Below are 23,177 nucleotides of genomic sequence, written 5' to 3'. Positions count from 1 at the left end.
CTCAGTTGGTTAAACTTCAGACTTCTGCATTGGGCTCTCTGCTGTCAGCACAGAGCCTGCTTCAGATCCTCTGTCCGTCTCTCTCTATCCCTCTCCTTCTCTTGTGAGCTCCTTCTCTTTCTCTCTCTCTTAAAAATAAACAAACATTAAAAAAAATAAATGCAACTATTTAAAACAAAACAAGTGAATTAAAAAAAAGAACTCTATGTTGTCTGCAGAAAACCCACTTTAAATAGAAAGACACAGATAGATTATATAGAAAGGGCTGAAGAAAAATATACCATGCTAACACTAATGAAGAGAAAGCTAGAGTAACTATATTAATGCTAGGCAAAGCAGACTTCAGACAAGGAAAATCATCAGGGACAAAGAGAGGCATTACATAATGATAAAGGGGTCAATTTCCTAAGAGGATTTAACAATCCTTAATGTGTATGTGCTTCACAGCAACATACCAACGTAAATAAGGCAAAAACTAATAGAATGGCAAGATTAAGTAAATAACTCTATTATTATAGCTGGAGAGTTCAACAGACCTCTATCAGTAATTGACAGATCTTGCTGACAGAGTATTAGTTAGGGTATAGTTGAACTGAAGGGCTATCAATCAACTGCCTCTAATTGACATTTATAGAATAGTTACCCAACAACAGGAGAACGTACATAATTCTCAAGCTCACATGGAACATTCGGCCAGATATATCACTTTCAAGTAAATGAAACAGACTTCAGCAAATTCAAAAGAGTTGAAGTCATCCAAAGCATGATCTCAGGACACAATGGAACTAAACTAGAAATCAATAACAGAAAGTGGTAAATGCCAAAAGATATTTAAAATAACTTAAATTTAATGAAAATACAACTTATCAAAATTTGTGGTATGTAGTGAAAGCAGTGCTTAGAGGGAAATGTATAGCAGTGAATGCTGATAGTATAGAAGAAGAAAGCTCTAAAGCCAAAAATATTAGCTTTCATCTTAGGATACTAGAGAAAGAAGAGCAATATAAACCTAAAAAAAAAGCAGAAAGAAATAACAAGCTTAAGGTAGAAATCAATGAAGTTTAAAATAAGAAGTAGAGAAAAATCAATAGGTAAAATGAGAAGATCTATGAAACCAAAAACAGAGTTATTTGAAAACAGTAATATAATTGATAAAATTCTATCCAGGCTAGGAACAAAAATGGAGAGAAGACATAGTTACCAATATCAGAAATGAGAGAGCACCATCATTAAAAAAAAAAAAAAAAGTTTATTTTGAAAGAGAGAGACAGAGAATGTATGTGTGAGAGAATCCCATGCAGGCTCCTGGCTCAGCATGGAGCCCAATGAGGAATCTGACCTCATGACCCTGAGATCACAACCTAAACCAATATCAAGAGTCATCACTCCACCTACTGAGTCACCAAAGCACCCCAAGAATACTATCATTTTAAAAGATAACAGATTATGTAAAATTTTATGATCATAAATGTGATACTTTGAATGAAATGAACTAATACTTGAAAGACACAACCCATCAAAATTTACACAAGGAGAAATAGTAACCTGAATAAGACCACATCTACTATAGAAATTCAAACAATAAGTATCCTTCAAGAAGAGAAAGCACCAGGCCCAGATTTTTTCTCTTATAATCTCTACCAAATATTCAAGAAAGAATGAATTTATAGGTCTTTAATATCCCCCATAAAATAGAAGCCAGAGGAACATTTTCTTACTCATCCTATAAGATCAGTATTATCCCAATACCAAAACCAGATAAAGATATTACAGGAAAACTACAAGCCAACATCTCTTATAAGTAGATGAAAAATCCTAAACAGAGTTATAGGACATTGAACCCAAAAATTTACAAAAAGAATTTTATACTAGACTAAGTAGGATTTATCCCAGATACTGAAAATCAGCTAAATACCAATATTGAATTGTATTAAAAGGATAAAGAAGAAAATTTTACCTCAGACATGTTACCTACATTCTGGTATCTCATTTTTCACATTTGTCAAATCTGGTAAATAAAGGATGTACTACAAACAGCTGGCTGTGAGAAGTAGGTAGGGACTCCTTTCTCTCTTTCATTTTACAAGAAGATCACCAAGTCTGAGTCCAATAAGATAATCAGACATGACTGTGTACCGTTCAAGGAATGATGGTACAGAGATATAAATATGGACCTAGAATATAGCAGCTATTTGGTAAATATTTGTTGAAGAAATGAAAAAAATAAACACAATACTATATAAAAACACTGATGAGGGACAGCTAACTCTGGTGTTTTCATAGAAGACTTCATGAATAAAGTGATTTTTGAACCAATTCTTGAAGGATAAATAGGAATCTGTCCAAGGGAGGAGATATGTACTAACTGTCATAGTCAGAGAGCAATGGGGCTCCCAAGTGACAGGAAGTGGAACACTGAGGTCAGGAAGAAGAGTAATGGTTCCTCATTGCTTTCTTTAGATCTGTGCCCCAGATTTGGGGCTTGGAGTATGCTGATTTGGGAACCTTGTCATTACAGCCATTTTTATAATATAATTTTCGTTCCTCTATGAAACATAGCAAAACTTCAGGTACTCAATCTAAACATTTTGTCTTTGGGATGGACTGACATTTTACATTTAGGAGTGCTAATCTAATATTTAGGTGTTATGGAGGTATGAATGCTCTTTACTACCAATATCTGCTCTGATTTGTCAGTTCTATACCAGTCATGACATATTTTAAAAGTCATATTTTAAAATTACATGTTTACCATGAGGTAAATAAAGATAGTCATTTTCTTGTAAGCTTTAGGTCAAATGTAAATGATTGTATTCATTTGATATGAATTTCATATGAATCAAATGAATTACTTAAAAAAATTTTTTTAGGAGAAAGACAATGGGAGCATGAGAGGGGCAGAAAAAGGGAGATATAGAATCCAAAGTAGGATCCAGGCTCTGAGCTGTCAGCACAGAGCCCAACTGCAAGACTATGACCTGATACAAAGTCAGATGCTTAACCGACTAAGCCATACACATGCCCCAGATGAATTACTTTTTAAAAGGTTCTAATACCTTTATTTTTCTTTGCTTTTATTTTGATTCACTAGGTAAGTGTTTCAAACAGTTAGAGAATTTTAAAAAGAAAAAAAAAGGTATAGTTACATTCACTCTGTACAAAGACTTTTAATTTTGAGTGTATTCATTTCCAGAAACACCACCATTTTATTACTGAACCATCTAAACCAGGTGAATTTTTCAAAATTCTGGTTATATATTGGTAAATTCATTTTTAGAGTAGTTTTAGATTTAAAAATGTGAAATTAGTTCAGAAAGTTCCCATGTATTTTATATCCAGTAGCTCTATCATTACATCATGCATTAGTATGGTCTATTTGTCACAGTTAGTGAATCAAAATTGCTGTATTATTAACTAATTATTAGCTAACCTCCATACTTTATTCAGATTTGCTTAATTTTTACCTAATGTCTTCTTTTCCAGAAATTCATCGAGGATACCACATTGTTTAGTTGTCATGTCACCTTAGGCTCCTCTTGGCTGTTGACAGATTTTCATAATTTTACTGATTTTATGATTTTGACAGTTTGAGCACTGTTCAGGTATCTTTTCAAACTGTCCCTGAATTGAGTGTTGCCTATGTTTTCTTATTACATAGGAGTCTGTGATTTGGAGAAGGAAGACCACACAGGGGACAAGACATTTTCATCATATCAAGTGTATATACTATCAATATAATTTAGCAATGCTGATGTTGACCTTGACCACATGGCTGAGGTAGCATTTTTGTTTTTTTCCACTGTAAAGTTTTTTTTTTTTTTCCCTGTACCCTCCCTCCCATTCTCCATTTATTGGAAGGAAATCACTGTGTATAGGCCACACTTCAGAAATGAGAATTATGTTCCATTCTTTGAGGGCAGAGTATCTAAATTATTTGCAATACAATAATCAATACAATAATCATTTATTTATCCAATATGTCCTCATTGATGTTAATTTTATACTTTATGTTATGACTCAATACACTTAATTTATTTTGGTTTTCAAATTGCTCCACCTTTGGCCATTGGGACCTCTTTCAGTTGGTTCTCTGTCTCTTCAACATAATCCCATGATTATAGGTATTTTGCTTCGTTCCCTACTTCCTGGCATTACATCTAGGCTCATAGGGTGTATTTCCTCCTCTGATGCTAGAAACAGCAATTTATTCAGGAAGCACTGGTTCCATTTATTGAAGAATGGGGAATTAGAAGCCAAAATAACATCACTAAGTGTACTCATTGCTACTGGAGAATTCTTACATCTACACCCTCTCAGATGAAAGATAACATATGTGTGTATAGCAACATGTGTACATATGTATAGCTAATAACATATTTATGTATACATAGATAGCATACATATTATGTAAATATATACATTTATACATATACGATTATCTGTAAATTGGCACTCCAGTAGTGAGAAACTCTATATATGTTTTTACTCTTCAAAAATAACACCTATAAAACCTGGAGAATACAAATGTATCAAAAATAAATTTGAAGTTGGAGAAAATGTTCTCACAAACAACACATCAAAATGTTCTTGAATTTTGAACATATGCTTCTAAGAAATAATTCTGTTTTCTAGGACAGTGCAATTATAATCGTCATCTATGGAAAGTTTCCATACACAATGGAATGAGTTTTATTTTAAAAGAAGTCTATATGAAATTTAATAAATTTGCCCCAGATAGAAACTTTTATCCCTCTTTAACACATCAACATTTCAGCAATAATAATAGCTACTACAAATATGAATGAATCTTACACGATAGGCATCATGCTAACTACAATGTACATATTAACTTCCATCATACTCAGAGTTGCCCTTTAATATAGTTCCTATTGACTTCATTTTACACTGAAAACATCTGAGTTTTGTGAAAATAGAATACATTACCTCATATCACAGAGTTATTACATAGCAAAGAACTGAGTCAAGGAAAGCAAAAATTAATTTCTTAACCATTTGTTCAGATGGCCTCTTGCATTTTGGGCTACTTTTTAGAGTAATTTAGAAATTAAAGCTGAATTGTCTTCACTGATTATTTTAGCCATATAGATTAGGTAGGCCATGATATTGCCCTGACATCATTATGAGTACAATTATTATATGCACACTTCATGGCTTAGAAATTATAGATTTATTTTTATGTGTCGAATACCAATAAGCATCTGTCAAGGTCTAGGGCTAGTCTCAAAGGGGTAATCCAAACTAAAGGATGAGTTCAATTACTACTTGTCTTTAGGCTAGAATGAAGTTCCATGTGGGCAGGGTGTTTTATTAAGAGATCTAGTCCTAAACACTACAAAAGTGACTTGCATGCAGATATAGTTTTCAAAATTGCCAAATATTTGTAGGGATGCATGAACTTAATATGGAATCATTCTAAAATGCAATGCTACCAGCTTTTGTCTATTTGCACATATAAACAAAAACCATGGCAACAACGTACTACCTTTAATGAACTCAAATTTCAATACCTCATAACCATTCCTTCTCATTTCTCTGAGAATCCTTTCAATGTATTCATTTTAATGGAATTGGTTGATTTCAATATAGTCTAGTCTTAATAATTATGTTGAGCTCTTAATAATATGATGGCTCTTCCATTTGGTAGTTGTGAACATCTTATGAAAAAAGAGTATTTAAAAGATATTTTAATGTCTGCTGGAATAAATTAAATGCAATGTGTGATGCAAAATCATTTACAAAGCTCTTTTAGGAACTACAAATTTGTTGCCATGTTTGGTTTTATTCAGCTAGAAAAGTTAATTTTCCGTTCTCACTGAAGTGCTGCATAAAACTGTGATTATAAATGAACTGAATTTCATAAGCCAAATGAAACTGCAACTCTTGTTCTAGTAAAGTAGATACGTGGTATACAATACACACCCAATCAAAATGGTGAAACATTTTGGGGCATGTATTATATGTAAATGAAAACATTTATGTATATGTAAATATATGTATTATCTATAAATATGTAAACATTTATGTATGTATATTATATATATAAAAGCAAGCCTGAGATTAAATATTACAGACTGACTTATGCCCCCCATTCATATGTTGAAATCCAAACCCCCAAAAGGACTATATTTGAAAATAGAGACTTTGAGGAGGTTAAATGAGGTCAGTAAGTGTGGAACCCTAATCCAATAGGATTGGTGTCCTTATTACAAGACACACCATAAAAAGGTCACATGAAGACACAACAAGAAGTCAGCAAGCCAAGGAGAGAAGTCTTAGGGAGGGACCAAACTTGCCAACACCGTGTGGACTTTCAGCCTCTCTAACAATGAGAAAATCAATCTCTAGTGTTTAAATCATCCAACATATGGCATCTTATTATGGTAGCCTTAGCTGACTAATACAATTGCTTAAATGCAAAAAAGCACAACAAAGAAAATCCCTAAGCAAAGCTTGTTTGAGGATAGCCTACGTAGAAAGCTTTTTTCCTAATATTAAATAGTTTTAGGGCTTGTGCATGTGTGTGTATGTGTTTGAAAAGACAGCTTGGGTGAGCCTGAGAGGTTCTGGTGGGTAAACGAGGGACTTCGGCTGAGGACAAGAGCTCATGGCTCCTGATTTCGAGCCCCCCCTCAGGCTCTGTGTTGACAGCTCAGAGCCTGGAGCCTGTTTCAGATTCTGTCTCCATCTCCCTGACCTCTCCCTGGTTCACACTCCAGCCCCCCCCCCTTTCTCAAATATAAATAAACATTTAAAAAAGTACAGCTCATGTGATAGTGCATATATTTATACCAAGTATTTAAAATCAACAAAATGTATGCTTATTTATTGTGTCTTGAAAGATGTTATACAAATGAGCCAAAAAAAGGCCCCGATATGGTTTACTTCTTTACAGCAGTCTAAGACTATTAGCTCAAAAGCCTGCTGGTGCAAAACTCCTATTCTTACACATCCAATTGCTTTAAACATAGTTCAAATTAGCATGTATTTGGCTATTTAGAAGCTGGCCTGCTTTGCATACTCCATGAAATTGCACCCAACATCTGCTAGTGGTAAATAAGATAAACCTGGGGCCAAAGATCCCAAGCTCTCAAACTCAGAAACTCCTTATCTTGCTCCTAGGCACTAAGCTTCCTCTTCAAGTTTCCTTCCAAGTAATTTCTTTGTCCTCCTCCCCTTCTGGATGATGGGCCTGCCCCAGTGTCCAAAATGTCTTCTTCTGAGAGGAATTTTCCCCTAAGTGGCAGCCAAGTGCTACCCCAATCCAGCTCTTTGTGTGCTATTTCCACCTCATGGCATATGCCTTTGCCTTGATCAGCCCTCCGAGTCCTTCAAATCAATGCAGTGGGTATGAGTGGCTTAATCACACATAAGCTTGCAATCAAACTTAGATATAGATGCCAATTTTATATAAAGCAAAAATGGATTACAAGTGGCAAATGTCTTATAAAGTACAGTCATTTCACAATATAATTTGGGATAAATAAATGATTATACATAAAATATGTAGAATAAGGCTTGCAAAATAACAAGTAATGGTATTCAGTAAATATTCTGAGTTCTTGGCAAACTACACTCAAAAATATTGGTCTAATTTCTTCATCTTTTGCTGTCCCAAATTTTCATAATCATTTTAGAACTTATTCAGTCAACATTTTGAGCACCTTCACTATGTCAGGTTACTGCATGGTGGGATCTTTCCACATTTGCTACTCTTAATTAAAATAGAGTATTTCACATGGAACTTTTCTATTATATAAAGAAAATTTCTCGCCCTGATTAGTACATTTGAATCATAAATCATTTATGACATTTTTTTAAATGGTTATTCAGTTTTGAGAGCGACAGAAAGACAGAGCATGAGCAGGAAGGGACAGAGAGAGAGACACACACACACACACAGAATCCAAAGCAGGGCCCAGACTCCCAGCTGTCAGTACAGAGCCTGACAGGGGACGTGAATTCACAAGCTGTGAGATCATGACCTGAGCCAAAGTCAGCTACTTAACCAACTGAGCCACCCAGGTGCTACTATGGCATTTTTTTATAAATCACTGAAAAAGAAGTAGATATAGATAGATAAAATGATATTAAAATCATTGAAGGTATAAATGGAGATGATTCTAGGGTCATTAACAAATGCCTATTTTCCCTTCCATATTAACTCTTTTTGTGATCATGTTCACTATTTCCTTTTAGTTTGAGATTTCTAGCATATTGAATGAACTGATTTCTTTTTGATTCTTCAATTTTTATCAAAAATTATTACATCTATTTATCTATAATTTATTAAAAATTATCCAAACCATCCATAAAGAGTTAATATACAAAATATAAGAACTTATACAACCCAACAAACACACACAGTACTACAAAAAATCTGATTAAAATAGGCAGAGGACATGAATAAACATTTTTCCAAAGAAGTCATACAGATGGCCATCTGACACATGAAGTGTTCAACATTAATAAACCTGAGAGAAATGCAAATCAAAACCACAGTGAAATATCACCTAACATATATCAGAATGACTAAAATCAAAAACACAAGAAACAGCAAGTTTGGCAAGAATGTGCAGAAAAAGGAACTCTCATGTAACTGTTAGTATGAAAGTAATTGGTGCAACCACTGTGGAAAACAGTATGGACGTTCCTTGAAAAATTAAAAATAGAAATACCATAGGATTCAATAGTATCACTACTGGGTATTTACCCCCCAAGAATGAAAACACTAGTTCAAAAAAGATATATGCACCCCTATGTTTATTGCATCATTATCTACAATAGCCAATAGAAGCAACCTAAGTGCCCATCGGTAGATGAATAAAGAAAGTGTGTGTGTGTGTGTGTGTGTGTGTGTGTGTGCGCAATGGAATATTACTCACTATAAAGAAGAATGAGATCTTGTCATTTGAGACAACATCAATGGACTTAGAGGGTATTATGCTAAGTGAAATAAGTTATTCTGAGAAACCCAAATATCATATGATTTAAATGATATGCAGAATCTTAGACACACACACGCGCACGCACACACACACACACACACACAAAATAATAAACAAACAAAAAGCAGAATCAAACCTATAAAAACAGAGAACAAACTGATGGTTGCCAGAGGGGTAGAGGTGGAGAAATGGGCAAAATGGGAGAAGGGGAGTGGAAGACACAGGCTTCCAATATGGAATGAATAAGTCAGGAGAATAAAAATACAACATAGGGAATATAGTCAGTGACATTGGAACAGGGTTGCATGGTGACAGATGGTAGCTACAGTTGTGGGGAGCATAGCATAATGTATACAGTTGTTGAATCACTATGTTACATACCTGAAACTAATGTAACATTGTGTGTCAGCTCTACTGAAAAAAAATATATATCAGAACCAAAATGTAGGAGTGTGTTCATATCCTAAACCCTTTTGGAAATGAGAAGTCATGTAAAATACACTTCAATTCCAAGTTATGTCAACATCTTGTTTCCAGGAAATTGTTACATTTTATCTCAATTGACAGAGATGCATTTAAAAAATAATAGTTGATACTATTGCATGGCATATAGGAAATTAAATACTAAATATTAAGTAAATACTGAGTTTTCTTCACAAGAAACAACTTTCTTCTTTTTTCCTCTTTTTTATTGTATCTACATGAGAAAATGGATTTTAGCTGAACTTTTGTGGGAATTATTTCATGATATATGGAAATGAAACCACTATATTATACACCTTAAGTCTATAGTGATGTATGTCAACTATTTCTCAATAAGACTGGGAACAAACAAATGGAGATCTGAAATTTTACAAACATTTTATATATACACTACAACAGACTATAAAATGTTGCCATTAAACTAATGTGAAAATAAAATAGCAGAAGAAAAAAAGAAAGAGCTTCCACGTGGCAGTATAAATTTTTCTTTGTTACTACTCTTCAAATATTTAAGCCTTTGAATAAAAACTGTGAAACAACTTAAGTGTCATTAAAATGCATAGAACTTGATAGAAAGTCCCTTGAATTTCTAAAGGACTAAAATTTTTTAGATTGCACCTTGTTCAGACCAATAAATCAATAGTTAAAGACAAAATTAGGAAGCTAAATATTCAAATTTTAGAGCTTTTGCTGAATTGCAATGGTTAAAAAGAAGGTTTGCAAACAAGATGCTGAAATGTATCACTACAAAAGTGAAGAATGGGAAAATCTAGGTGACCTTGAATTTGGTAATAGGTTTTTAGATGCAATATCAAAAGCACATTCCATGAGAGGAAAAGCTCAATTGGGCTTTATTGAAATTCAAAATATACACGCTGTAAAAGAAACTTGTAAGAGAATAGAAAGACAAGCCACAAAGAGGAATAAACTATTTAAAAAACACATACCTGACAAAAGTCTTGTATGCAAAATACAGAGAAAGATTTAAAAACTCAATAAAAAGAATATAATGGTAAAATATCTGAACACCTTACCAAGAAGGACATACAAATTGCAAATAAGCATGTGAAAATATGCTGAAAGTCATTTATCATTAGAAAACTGAAAATTAAAACAAGAAAGGATACCACTACACACCATTAGAATGACTAACATCCAAAAATGTAATACCAATTGCTGGCATGGATGCAGAGAATCAGGAACTCTGACTCACTGATTATGGAAAAGCCAAATGTTTCGGCTGCTTGGGAAGACAGTTCGGCAATTTCTTACACTGTTATGCATATTCTTAACCATACAATTTAGCCATCATGCTCCTAGGTAGTTACCCAGCTTATTGAAAACTTATATTCACAACAACCCTGCAGGCTTCAGATTTCTGGTTCTGCACGTAAGGAGTTTGGAAGTCACCACTCTATCCTAACAAGGAAAAAGCTGAACAGACTTCAAAATCCAACAGCTCTTCTCGAATCCATAAAAGAGTAGAAGACAACACAAACCACTGCCCCCAAGATTAGAGAGAGCCACACAAGTGTATACAGTGATCAGGACTTACCTGAGCAGAGAGTCAGGAGCAGAAAATGCCAAGGGAGGCAGTGCTGGAGTGGAGAAACATGGACAGTAGTTGATGAAGTGCTGGAGGCTCAGTGTGGACATCTGCAGACAGGAACACATCCGGGGGGGACCCGGCTACAGAGGCTCTACCTCTAGGAGCCCAATAAGATTCTCACAGTAAGTACCAGAGAAAAATCCCCTCTGGCTTCCAGCAGCAGGAGGGGAAAAGGAACCATTTTGAAAAATGTCCGAGCATTCTGTTCTTGAGGAGGCCAGCCCTCAGAAGAAACAAATTAACCAGAAACTAAGGTGCTCCTTGTTAGCAGCCCCTACCTCACCTGAGAGAAGGTAAAAGCCCAACCTCACTCACGTATAGCTTTCCATGTGGGAGGAGGGAAGTATCAACTCCGACCCATTTAGCCATCTTCATCCACCTAAGGGGAGAGAAAAAAAAAAAAAAAGAGAGAGAGAAATATGTGTAAAATTCACAGTCTAAGCTCACTATAAAACCGAGATGTAGCCATAAGAGGACCTGAGAATACTTCCCTTTCCCCAATACCTTGATAACACGTACCAAAAACCTATTTACAGCAGTTCCTTGTTCATGTCTAGCTATCAAAAAAAATTACAAGACATTCTAAAATGTAGGGGGAAATGCAACAATTTGAAGAGAAAAAAGAAGCATCCAAACCAGATACCACAGGGAAGTGGGAATTACCATACCAGGACTTTAAAAGAACATTAATATGCTAAGGGCCATAATGGACAGAGTAGTTAGCATTCAAAAACATACAGACACTGTAGCAAGAGAGAGAGAAATCCTAAGAAAGAACCAAAAAGAAGTACTAGAGATCGAAAGCACTAACAAAAATGGAAGATTGCCTTGGTGGGATAATGAGTGGACTAGATGCAGTGAGGAAAAAAAAATCTCTGTGCTGGAGGTAATTTCAGTGGAAACCTTCAAGATGGAGAAACAAAGAGGGCAAAGACTGAATTTAATAAATTAAAAAAAGAGTATCTGAAGAGTATGGGAGAACCACAAAAGGGAACATATATGTATGAGAATGCCAGGAGCAGAGAAAGAGAAAGGAACAGAAGAAATATCTGAAATGATAATTACTGAAAATTCCCTGCAAATTAATGTCAGACACCAAATCACAGATGCAGCAGGCCAAGAAACACCAAGCAGAATAAATGCCAAAAGACTATATGTAGACATGTCATGGAAACTATAGACTATCAGAGACAAAGAAAGTAAAGATAATCAAAGACAAAGAAAAAATTCTGAAAAAAAAATCTACATGCAAATAAACATACCAGCTTTCCTCACAATTGTCAAAACCCAGAAGTGACCATAATCTCGATCAGGAGGTGTGAATAACCCACCGTGGTATATCCAAACAACGGGATGTTATTCAATGATAACATCATTGTAAATGAGGTACTTAGCTGCAAAATTTATGGGTAAATTGTAAATATATATTGCTCAATGAGAGACACTGATCTGAAAAGAATACATAATGTAAAATACGATGTTCTGGACAAGGTAAAACTATAAAAACAATTTGAAAAAAAAGTAGCGATTGCCAGGTGTTTGGGGTCAGACAAGTGTTAAATAGAAGTACAGGGAATTTTTTTAAGGCAGTGGAAGTACTCTATAATATTGTACTGGTGGACATCTGATACTATTCATTTCTTAAAACCCATAGAAATGTATAGCACAAAGAGTGAACCAGAATATCTGCAAATTAAGAAGAAATCATTTAGAATGTCAGGAGAATCCCACAATGGCACACAGAATGTGACTGATCAACCTGTAGTACAAATGTGTAAAACAATCTCACTTAGGGAGGTTTGGGGGAAAAATAAGTGTTGACCTCAGTAATTCTGGAAATGGGAGGAGTCTGTAAAATGAAAGCCAAAATTAACTATAATAACTACCATAAAAATTAATAAACATATACTTTGTGGAGAAAAGAATAGCTCAGATAATATATCTGCTTGAGTTAAAGCCCAGTGTCACCGATCTCCCCAGTATAACCTAAGGCTTAAGGATTCCCTCTGCATTGTCACATCTGCTGCCTTTGAAGTCTGTGAAACATTGGTGTCTCAAGCAGATGTTTAAGGCTTTTCTAAGACTTTGCATATGCTGCTCTCAGGGACAAATTGTCCTAAAATGGGATTTGAAAAATGTCTTAAAACTGTGGAAGCTCTCTATGTTAGTGCTGCCCTTACCCAAGTTGCAGATCCTGGGAAGACTCAAAATGTGCACTTCTCACAGCTGATGAGTTCAAGCAGATGTGTTAGCTGCAGAAGTGCAGAGCGGACAGAAGTCCAAGAAACCTGCAGAGATTTGTTGGAACCCACTTCCTAGTCATTAAAACCAATGGCAAATGTAAAGCAAATAGGAGGTGACAGAGGTTGCGAAGACATTCACTGCTTGTGTTTTCCCCCGTGCACACTGATAGTCAGGAGTCGGTTCCCTCTGTCATCCATTCCCCGCGCAGCAGGAGTTAGAAATTTTATCAATAAATGTTTTCACTGTCAGTGTTCAACCTATTCTAATAGACCGTTAAATACAGTTTTTGGGTTCACAGCTTGTCATCATCATTTGTCTACACCTGTGGCCAGGAATACGTAATGAGATACTCTCAGCATTTTTCATACATAGACTAAAATGATGAATGCTGTGTTTCACAAAATGATCAGATTCATAAAATTCAGAGGCCCAACTGACATGCTGTGGATATTCAATGGTAGGTTTGGATTTTATTTTAAAAAATGTTAATGATAAAGGGTTACAAGTTAAATATTAGAAAGTCAAGTATGCATTATAATGAAATAAATGAACTGAATTAGTGATGTACACAATACAATTTATTTTTTTAGAATTCACGTTATGTGCATACATCATACATTGGTTCGGGGCTTTTATATCAGAATAACGTTAAAATTAAATGGAAGTATAAAAGAAGTACTATGTGTTAAAATCAAGATGAGCTTTCTCGATAGACAAAGGGAAGGAAAGTGAGTTTGGCTCATCTTTAATTTTCTTACATGCACGTAAGAAAATCACTTTGTTTTTACATGCCTCGGTATTAAAATCAGTATTATAAAATATGCTTTGCAATTCATAATTTTCATAGTTGATGGTTGAGATTAAAATAGGAATTACAGGAATTACATTGATAAAGATTTATGGTACTTGAGATAAAAATCAAGTTTGGGTTGTGTGAGCTAAGAAAGCCTATCTATGACAGTACTCAGTACTATGGTGTGCTTCATGAAGGCTCAGTGCATTTTCAAAATGTTTCATTACTAAACCTATGTCCATGCAAGCCTCAATGCCCTTTAATAGATAACCCCTTTAATCAGTGCTTCAGATATTGGCAAATCATGATTAATAAAAAATTTTAAAATTATATAATTATTAATCTAATAGTGTAATATCAAACATGATGGATTAAATTATGCTGTGATAATTTACAATCACAAAATCTCATTGGTTTAACACATAATTTACTTCTTGCCAATTAAACATGTCCATTGTGGTACTGCAAGGACTTTCTGCTTATAATTGTCAATCAGATATCTAAGATGATAGAGACTCATTTTTAACATATCACACATTTTTAACATATCCACAATCATTGCAGTCAGAAGACCAAATGACAGGTTGCACTTAGATTTCAAAGTTCTGCAACTGGAAATTCATGTAATACTTCTGGTCACATTTTACTGCCAAAGAAGCCATGTGACAATGCTTAATTTAAAGTTTTATTCATTTAAGCAAGCTCTCCGGCCAACATGGGGCTCAAGCTCACGACCCCAAAATCAAGAGTTGTGCTCGCTCTTCTGACTGAGCCAGCCAGGCACCCTGACCTGACAACGCTTAAAGATAAGATAATGAGGGAAGGCTGGGGGGGTGAATCGGTTGAGTGTCCAACTTTGACTCAGGTCATAATCTGCCAATTCGTGGGTTTGAGCCCCACATAGGGGTCTGTGCTGACAGCTCAGAACCTGAAGCCTGCTTCGGATTCTGTGTCTTCCTCTCTTTCTGACTCTCCCCCACTCACACTCTGTCTCTCAAAAATAAATAAATGTTAAAAATTTTTTAAAAGATAAGATAATGAAAGAGGAATAGATTTCCAACACCAATCCTGACTGCTGCAGTGATTGAGGAGTCTGCCCCAGTGCACTTCATAGGCCTACCTAAGTTAAATTTAGTCTAGCTATTAGCTTCAGCTGAGTGCCAAAAGCAAAACTGAAACTCTTAAAAATCAAATATACCACATGGTAAAGATTATGGCCAGCAAATTGTCTAGGGCTGGCCAGTGACCATTTCTATAAATCAAATTTTATTGGAATCAGCTAGCCTATTCATTGATGTGTTGTTTATGGTTGCTTTCCTACTACAACAGAGATTTATATAGTTGCAACAAAGTCGTATGGCCTGCAAAGTCTAAAATACTTATTTTTGCATTAAAAAAAGTTTGCTGTTGATATAAGTGCATATACAACAGATGATATAATTTTTTTTTAAAAATGTTTTTCTTATAGTGGTGGGTGCTTATTTCTGATGTGATATTTGACACGTGAAAATTCAGAGAGGTCTCCAAAGGAGCCTATGTTATTGATTAATGAGTGTGAAAAGCAGCAACCCATATTTACCACCAAAAGTTCCTATGAAATGATAAATATGAACCCATAAATATGAAGCTAATGTGGTTTTGTAAACACAGTATTTTTATATACACGTGGTGTGTTTCTAATTTTAGAATTTATTAGATTATTTTCTTTTTTTTTCTGTTGTGACAAAATATGCACAATGGAAAATCCACCATTCTCACCATTTCCAAGTGGACAGCTTTGTGGCATCAAACCCGCCCACACTGCAGTGAAACCATCCCCACTGGCCTTCTCCAGAACCTCTCCATCCTCCTCAACTGAAATTCTGTTCCCATTTAATACCACCTTCTCATTTCTCCCTCCCTGCAGCCCCTAGTAACTACTCTTTCACCGTCTGTTTATCTGTCTATGAAACTAACCAGCCTAGGCACTTCCACACAAGTGGAATCATACAGTGTTTATCCTTCTGTGACTGGACTACTTCATCTAGCATAACATCTGCCAGGTGCATCCAGGCTATAGCATGTGCCAGGCTTTCCTTCTCTTCCAGGTCTGAACAATAGACTATGGTATGTGCAGACTGCATTCTGTTTATCTTCTTAATCTTGGATGCATGCCTGGGTTGCCTCTACTCCCTGATGCTGTGAAAATACTGTTATGAGCATGGCCATACCAGCATCTTTTCAAGTCCTCACTCCACCTCTTATGGGTAAATACCCAGAAGTGGAAATGCTGTGTCACAAGGCAATGAAATGCGCAATTTCTGAGGAACACACATAATTTGCTTCAGAGCCATTGAGAGATGTTGTGTTCCCATCAGTAATGCACAAGATTCCAACCTCTCCATATCATTACCTATACCTGGTATTTTGTTTTGCTTTGCTTCATTCTGTTTATTTTGTTTGGTTTCATGTTGTTTGATAACAGCCATGCAGGCAAGACGTGGCATGCCATCATAGTCTTGATCCAAATTGCCCCCAAGACTAGTGATCTTTAACATCTTCTCATGTGCTCATGGGCTACTTCTATATTCTCCCTGGTCAATTACTCTTAGGAATTCATCAACCAGATTTAATAAAACACACGTTTTTCCACATGTTCCAAAGCTATCCCCAAATATTTGCTCTTTAAACCAAAAAATTTTTAAATGAATATGAATTTCAAAATTAATAAAAACATTTCTTACATAAATACAATCATATGATCATGTTATACATTTAACGGATTATTAATATTATATAATATTCAATCCCTAACCAATTTACACTATTCCCTACAAAAATAGTTTTGGTTACTTCAGGATAAAAAAAACATGCAATCCTCCATTCTAATTTTTTGTTTTTCTATTTCACTAATATTTTTTAATGTAGTCAATTATTTTATAGTATACTCCACATTTTGAATTTTATGGATTGCTTCCTTATGGGATACTTTAACTTTTTCCTTTGTTCTCCATATTTTCTGAATGTTTCTGAACATTAGTTAGATATAAAGGTTTGAATACATTAAGTTTCAAACTGTTGGCAAGAATTTTGGAGTAGTTTTGGGTGGTTGCATTGAGTAACATGGGAAAACATATTGTTTGTCTCAAATCTAGTGATTCTAATCAGGAATGAGTCCAAATTATGTGAAGCCTGAAGTTCTTACAAATGGAAGTCTCCTTTTAACAAACAAACACATTAAAAAATTAAAAATTACCAAAAAAGTTACTAGTATATTTAGTTAGAAATAAAGAAATCACACACACACACACACACACACACACACACCAATTAAAAAAAAAAAAAACCTAACTAGCTACTTCAAATTTCACACATTGCTCTGGTCTCTCATAGGGCTTGGAAGTGGCAAATGCAAATAAGGAAACTTGAAGCTAAGGCTATTTCCTTCATAGTAACCTCCCTCTGATGCTAAGATGATAATGCTTTCCAGTAGAAACATTACTCCTTTATTATAATACTTCCCATTAACATACTACCTTAACACAATGGTATCAGCCATCATGATTGTTGCGTAAGTCATGTAGTTCAATATAAATTGCAAAAATAGTTATTTAAATTTGATCATTTTTTTCTGCACTTATGAGCTAGATTTCACTTTTAAGAACAGTGACTCTCAAAGCTATGTGATGATCCTCAAAGGCAGCTCCTACCAGAAAGATAGCAAAATGTGTATTTCTTTACCATTAATCTATTTTCAGAGTAATGAGTTGATGCTTTAGTAAATGCTAATGATTTTTATCATTTTGATATGCTACTTTTTTTTCTTTTCATGAATACCTGTATGAACTCATTTTTTTTAAAAAATTATGTTTTATTTATTTCTGAGAGATTGAGAGACAGTGTGAGCAAGGGAGGTTCAGAGAGAGAGAGAGACAGCATGAGCAGGGGAGGGTCAGAGAGAGAAGAAACAGAATCTGAAACAGGCTCCAGGCTCTGAGCTAGCTGTCAGCAGAGAGCCCGTCACGGGGCTCGAACCCATGAACCGTGAGATCATGACCTGAGCCAAAGTCAGATGTTTAACCAACTGAGCCACCCAGGCGCCCCTGAACTCATTTTCTATATAAAGAGGTTTAATCAATTGTATAGTCACTTTTTTAAAAAAATCAATCTATCTTATATTGGCCTTTAAGATTCTGTTAAAGGCCGCTCTTGGATCCTCTTGACAGGATTCTGTTAGTTTTGAATAGCAATTTTTTTTTTCTGGTGTGTAGTGTACACCAGATTTATCTTGTGAATTTTCTACCGCAAACACAGAACCAGTTACTTCCCCAAGGCAAATTCAGGCCCCCTTAATTGGATGAATTGTATTAAAGACAACAATATTGGCATTGGGACAGCTTTTATATCATTTGTAGAAAGTTGTGTCTCCTGCTTCTTTACAAAAATTACATCTCATATCACACTATAATAAAATGACAGCTTACAGTCGACTCTGATAACACTATTTTATTAAATACAATTTGGGTGTATTTTTCTTTGGAACCTCACAAATTTTGCATTTCTAACAGTACCCCTAACTCACTCTTTTCATTTAAAAGAACCAAGGATTAATACATTGGTTTAAAGCCTGAGAAATCTTTTATTACAGGGTTACAAACCAAAAATATCTTCTAAATATATCTAAAAATATCTACTAAATATATATAAACCATATGTGGTGATACATACAAGTTATGTGTATGTATGTGTCTCTGTCTGACATTTTATATACAATTCACCCTGTACTCATGGCTAAATAAATAGATATCATTATTATAGCTCAGCCGCAATGTACTGTTTCTTTATTTCTAATGACAAGTCCTATAACAAGAGAAAATCAAGGATATTTCTGCACATAAAGCCTGTAGCATTTTTCCAAAAATCTTTCCCTCCAGGGCTGAATTGTTCAGAGCATACCAGTATGCATTATGAAACGGTGTCCTCAATTATAAATTTGGAGAAACATAAATTTTACTTTCAGTTGGTCAAAGGAAAAAGGGATTAATCTTAAAAGATCATTTCTGAGATGGTGTTCAGTATTCCTCACCCTTCACTCCGTCCCCATGCCTATTACTCAAACAAGTGGCTACTGTCATGGGGACCTGTGGTGGCAGCATCAGTGCACTGCTTCAGCTTCATACACAGTAATTACTTCTACTTAGAATCTGTGGCTTTGGACAGTGAGTGCCTGTCAAGTCTGTCATCTAGCTTGCCCTTAATTGGAAAAAATGATGGATCGATGGACAGACAGGAGGCAAGAAGATGGACAGAAAGATGGAAGGCAGCAAATAAAAACAGCAGAACACAGATTAAAATATATGTTAAGCTTTGCAAACACTGCAAGAGGCCAGACAGCTTGAAAGATGCTTATGTTCAGTTTACAGATTTATGACTTGCTCTCTCCAATATTCATGAACACGGAGAGTATTTGCCTAAGGCATGATACAGTGGTGAAGCATTTAAACTGACAATAATTGCCTAACACAATGAACAACATAATTATAGACTTTTGGCCATTTTATCTATTGAATTCAAGATACATTTACTACTCTTAAATGTATCTGTATGTACAGAAATGCATTCATCTGAAACAAAGGTCAGCTGCCTACAAGATTTTCTAATCTTTTTATCTCGTAACTAATGTTGTTTTTTCCCCTTTTCCTTTGTTTATAACATGTAAATTGCAGTTTTACTTAATTCAACAAATCCTTGACTAATTGGCTGTCAGTTTCATTGTGAATGTTATATTCAATAAGCCACAATTATAAATCCTTAATAGAGCTCTTATTATTGAAAGGAAGGTGAACGCAAACAAAATAACATTATATTTTACATTTAACCAAGATTATTGGTTCTTTGCAGAAAGGTTTTTCAGATGATAAAAACAAGTGATGTCATTTTATTTATCTCCATGTATTGTTTTAGAGTTGGGAAATAACGTTCTATTGTCCTGTGGGCCAATTTCTTTGCAGATGTGTAAATATATTCAACTTTTCAATTTAAAAAGATAAAAAAAAAAGGAAACAATTTATATTGTCTGTATATGTCCCTTTCCTGCTAGACTACACTCTTGTCTTCTACTCCACAGCCAAACTTCTTGAATAAGCTATCTGCATATAAAATTTTTTCAAACCATCATCCAAACATTACAGCTAATTTAATTAATTAACTACAATCTGGCATGGCTCTTTTTCTTCTCCTAAAAGTTTGGGACCCCAGAAAACCTTGCATTGCCAATCGAAGCATCGTGTGTGTCCTGCATATATCTTACTGGAAATCTCACTGCTTGATTTTTCTCAAACTACACTCCTCTGTATTCTGGTGCATCAGCCCACTCTGGGCTTCCTTCTAACAATCTGCAGGATTGTAGTAATAAATCTTTTTACTCCCTAATGATGGTGTTCTCACATGCATGCAGTCACATTTTTTCTCTCCCTCTGTTTTTCTCATGATAAATTCTACCAATTTTATTCTGTTTCACATGCAGAAAAAGATTGTTAATTATATTTGTATTGAATATTTTTATTTCATTGATTTCTACTCTTATTATTTATTATTCATTTATTGCCTGGGGACAGTTGTACCATACAGTACATTGTAATTGTTTTGAATTGCTTTGGCGTAATACAAACAGTTGTTTTCATCTAAATTAAGAGCAAAAAAGAATGCTGGATTTTTTTTTGTTTCTTTAAATAATTACAACTTCTGTTTTTCTCATTTCTTCCTTTACATGGGAGTTCCAGTGGGTGGTGTTTCTCTTCAGCTTGAAAAACACCCTTTAGTATTTCTTTTAATACAGATCCATTGGCAAGAAAGTCTCTCAGTTTCCATTTTTCTGAATATGTCTTTCATTTATTCTCCTTATGACTGGATATTTCCTCTTTCTATAGATTTCTGAGGTCTCTTAGCTATTTTAAGCTATATTACATGTTAAAATCTAAAAAATTTCCAGCTAACCATTCTTTTAAAATAATTTTGTGGCCAATTAGGCAATATGACCCACTGCCAACATTCCTGGTCTCAGACAAGGAACTGGGGTCCCTACACAAGATCACAGTGAAAGCAGGGCTTGAAGATAGGTCACAGTGGCTATGTCCTTATCCTTACCAGATCTGGTCAGATTCCACTGCAGGTAAAGTTCTTGGCTTTTATAGTCGATCTTGTCTGCTGTTTTACCCATGTGTCCCAGAGGCTAGTTCCCATGAGGCACACTGTAAAAGTTGAGTCAATTTTCAAAGGACTTTTCCTGACCCTCAGTCAGGCTCACTTTCCAGCCCCCTCACCACACATGCTGGCACTGGAGAGTAACCCCCTATCCTCCTGCATCTTCTGTACATAAACTTCTCATCACACATAATAAACAGCTCCCAGTTTACAAACAAAAAACAAAACAAGCAAAGAAAAAGTTTTGCATTGGCTTAAGGTTATAGCATAACTCTAAAAAGTGATTTCAAATTGGAATCATGTTGAGTTTTTAATATAATTATGGAGATATTAACATTCTTATAAACACGGTATGTTCCTTTTTTTTTTGCTTTGGTCTTGTTTTATATCCTTCAATAAAACTGTATTGGTTTATTTGTAAAAGTCAGGCACTTTACTTCTAAGTTTATTCCAAAATATCTTACAGCTTTTCTGCTGTGTTAATGGATTTTTAAAAGTTCTATTACTACTTCTAATAGGAAAGACCAAGTAATAAATTATTTTTTGCATCTGTTCAATTTCTCTAGATCCATTATGACATTTTCTAAGAATTTATTTGAGTCTCTTAGTTTCTTTAGGTATAAAAATCATGTCTTCAAAAATATATATATTTATCCCTTCAGTTTTTATATTTATAAAAACTATTTACCTTATTAAGTGTAACATTATAATGTGGATGACATTCTTCTCTGTCTTTAATCTCAATTTTCCTTGGTGAAGACTTTAAAGTTCCATTACCTAAAGTGTTGCTTGTTTTAAAATTTGATAAATGATTTTGATTACAATTATCATTTTGCTTAGACATTTTATCACAATTGTTAAATGTTACCAAGAAATTTATCTGCACATTAGAAATAGGTTTGATATATTATTTTATGGATATAATGAGATATATTGATAGTATTCCTGTTATTGAGCTAACTTTTCAATCTTGCGATAAATTCTGCATTGCTATAACATACTATGCCCTCAATACATTGTTACATTATCGTATAGTATAGTATATACAGATATATCAATTATATATCACATAGGACTAGGTTTTAACCATAATATTTTCAGTCTGCTCTATTTTTATTTTGCAAAATCAATCAAAATGTTTTATGTCTTATTCCATGTTGGGGTGAGTTAAATATCATTAAAATTACTTTAAAGTTTATAGGAAAATTAACTATATAAACACCTTTTTCTGTGTGTGTGTGTGTGTGTGTGTGTGTGTGTGTGTGTTCGGCTTTGTTTTTCCCAGCTCATTTAACTGAAGAATAATTGACAAATAAAATTTATATATATTTAAAGGCATATAACTTGATGATTTGATATTTTAAACATTACGGAATAATCACCATGATCAAGCTAACAGATCTACCACCTCACACAGTTACCATTTGCTTGTGTGTGTGTGTGTGTGTGTGTGTGTGTGTGTGTGTGTGAGTGCACACGGCAAGAACACTTAAACACTTAAGATTTATTCTCGCAACAAATGTCAAGTATCCAATAAGTACTGTTAACTATAGTCACTCTGCTCAACATTAGATCTCTGAAAATTATTCATCTTGCATAACTGAAATTATGTACAGCTCCCTGCTTCCTTATCCAGATTCACCCCCAGAAACCACCATTCTACCCTCTGCATCTATGCGTTTGGCTATTTTAGATTCCATACATAAGTGAGATCATCTTTCTGTGTCCTTCTGTGTCTGGCTTATTTTACTTAGCATAAGGACTTCCAGGTCCATCCATGCTGTCACATATGGCAGAATTCCCTTCTTTTTTTAAAGCTGAATAATATTCCATTTATATACTCACTTTATAAAACCACATTTTATTTACTCATTCATCTGTTGATGGACATTTAGGCTGC

This window comes from Crocuta crocuta, unplaced genomic scaffold (assembly GCF_008692635.1).
Source record: "Crocuta crocuta isolate KB4526 unplaced genomic scaffold, BGI_CrCroc_1.0 scaffold222, whole genome shotgun sequence".
NCBI classification, from domain to species: domain Eukaryota; kingdom Metazoa; phylum Chordata; class Mammalia; order Carnivora; family Hyaenidae; genus Crocuta; species Crocuta crocuta.
The sequence above is the reverse complement of the archived record's forward strand: the minus strand, read 5'-3'. Positions refer to the sequence as shown.